Here is a 2,972-nt window from a genome sequence, read left to right on the forward strand (position 1 = left end):
CTTTCTTCTCCATTTGCGAAGGTTCCTTTTACTATTAATGCTTACATGCAGAATATGAAATGCATTTATTATTGACAGAAAAGTTAATCATTAACACTTTTGACACCAGTGTAAAAACACCTTAATGACAGATTACACTTCTAGATTAACAAGATAATGTTCTTTGCTATATCATGACATTATTTACAGAAACATAGAAAGACACACAATTTCACAATCATTTTATATATATATATATATATATATATATATATATATTGTTGTTGGCTTCACTTAGCTTGTGAAGATTTAGGAAGGGGGATGTCCACGTCTATTGCACGCGTGCTGGTGGCTTAAGAGCCCAGTACGTGACAGGCACGTCCGTCCACAGAGGCTGCAGGGAAATATCTGGCTTGTGGTGGGTGCTGTCAATGGTTCACATTTTTTTTCTTCCATTGTTTTTCTCTAAGCTTGTCCATCTGTTTTGTTCAAAAGTGGCAGCGGCCTGGTGAACTGTACGTTGCCAGCTTTCACGGTCAGCAGTTTGTGATGCCCGTTAGTGGTGATCGATGCCACAGGCGGTGAAGGTCTTTTTCAAGGAGTCTTTACATCTCTTTTGAGGTGCCCCTCTGTCATGATGGCCAGTGGACAGCTCACTATACAGGACAGTCTGTGGCAGGTGATGATCCTCCATCCTGGACATGTGCCCTGCCCAGCGTAGCTGTATCCTCATGAGTGTGGCCTCAATGCTGGCGATCCCTGCTTGCTTGAGGACTTCAGTGTTGGTGATGAAGTCACTCCAGTGGATGTAAAATACAACTTGGAGAAAACAACGGGCTTTGATAACTACTTGACACTCAATTCCACAAAGTTCCTGCTGTCATTTTCTCTGTAAGACGCTTTCTTAGAAATTGAAATGTATTTTCCCACTGTTCCTTTACCTTCATACTGTACGAGACCAAACTACCTTTGCCATAGGACTGGGTATGAACAATTCCATTGCAATTTCCTGAATTGGAGTTTAAACAGGTATACCATATAAATACGACTCATTTAGATTGGAATAAATATGTATGTTTTATGCAGTCCTCTTGAGTGCACTACGCCGTTATTTTCAAGTCTTCAGTTGGATATCATTTACATGCCGACAAAATCGATAAATCCATTAAATAGTATAGTAAACACAGTCTTTTAAACTTCTAAGCCATGTGCAGAAAACAAGTCACCTTGGAAATCGAGAAAAAAATACATCGTCTTTTCAAATAGTAATAAAATACAGGTGCCCTTAATTGACGAATCACCAAGAGAGGTGTAGCCACATCTACGGCAGAAGCCTAACAAATGATAATATGCTTAAAACGATTGTTCCAAATATGGTGACCGTTGGGTACACTTGCAAAACAATGCGAACAGAGTTTTCCCATAATTTATCAGAAATTACTTACAAAGTACTGAAATCATGATTGAATTAGGTAGGTAGGATAAAAATATTTTAGCGAAGGCTACTTTGAAAATGCAGTACTTTTGAAGCATGATGGAAATGTAATTCAGCTATCGACCAAGGACGATTGGAGTCTGCCAGAAAATGAGAAACCACACTCCATCATCCTACATGTTGAACCAGAGAAGTGAATGATGCCACTGTTCTTACATGACAGAGTACATTTGGATACCCTATTTTTACCTTTTGCCTACATGAAATATTGAGAATGAAAGAGATTTAACAAAATAGAAACAATCAGCAAAACTTAAAGTAGTACTATTGTAAGGTACTGCAAAGTTTAATTACATTGATACTGATTTCAACAATGAGCATCTGCTTTGATACTCTCCCGTTTTTTTTGTTTTTTTAAAATGATTTAATTATCAAAGGTGATTTTATCCTTCATTTCCATGCAGCTTGTAACCTATATCCACCACACCCTCACCATGTTCTGCGATATTTTGCAACTAGGATCAGAAGAAACTCAGATTACCAAGGCAGGTACTGGAGAGTATTCAACCTCCTGATAAATACCAAGCCAAGTACTTGAGAATATTCAACCTCCTGACAAATACCAAACCAGGTAATCAAGAGTATTCAACCTCCTGACAAATACCAAATCAGGTACTTGAGAGTATTCAACCTCATGATAAATACCAATCCAGGTATTCGAGATTATTCAACCTCCTCACATCGTCCAAGTCAGGTACTCAAGAGTATTTAACTTCTGAGAAATACCAAGCTAGGCACTTGAGAGTATTCAACATCCTGACATCTGCCAAGTCAGGTATTTGTGAGTTTTCAACTGCCTGACATCATCTAAGCCTGGTATGCGAGAGTATTCAATCTCCTAATAAATACCAAGCTAGGGACTCGAGAGTATTTAACCTCCTCACATCGTCCAAGCCAGGTGCTCTAGAGTATTCAACTTCGTGACAGATACCAAGCCAGGTATTCAAGAATATTGAACCTCCTGACATCAATCCAGTTACACGTGACTGATCAACCTCCTGATAAGTACCAAGCCAGGTACTCAAGAGCATTCAACCTCCTCACATTATTGAAGCCAGGTACTGGAGAGTATTTGACTTGTGACAAATACCAAGCCAGGTATTTAAGACTATTCACTTTCCTCACATCTTCCAAGCCAGGTACTCGAGAGTGTTCAACCTCCTCATAAATACCAAGCCAGCTACTCTGATGTATTCAACCTCCTGACATCTACCAAGCCAGGTACTCACACCTTTCATAACATATTGCAAACAAAATAATCACGTACAGAGTAGCATAAACAAATGGAAGGTATATGTAAATGAGTAAATTTTTAAGAAAACAAAAATGCTGAGATGTCTTGACCATTTGGACTTGCATACAGAGAGCATAACTTTGTTATGTTGATATCTTAAATCTGCCGTTGGATATTTCTGTTTAAATTGCTGATAATTAAATGTATCAAATGAAAATTAAACATTTCATTTTGTTTATCAATATTGACCTGAAGTATACTTAT

This window comes from Sinohyriopsis cumingii, chromosome 3 (genome assembly GCF_028554795.1).
Source record: "Sinohyriopsis cumingii isolate HCF-2022 chromosome 3, ASM2855479v2, whole genome shotgun sequence".
Lineage (NCBI taxonomy): Eukaryota > Metazoa > Mollusca > Bivalvia > Unionida > Unionidae > Sinohyriopsis > Sinohyriopsis cumingii.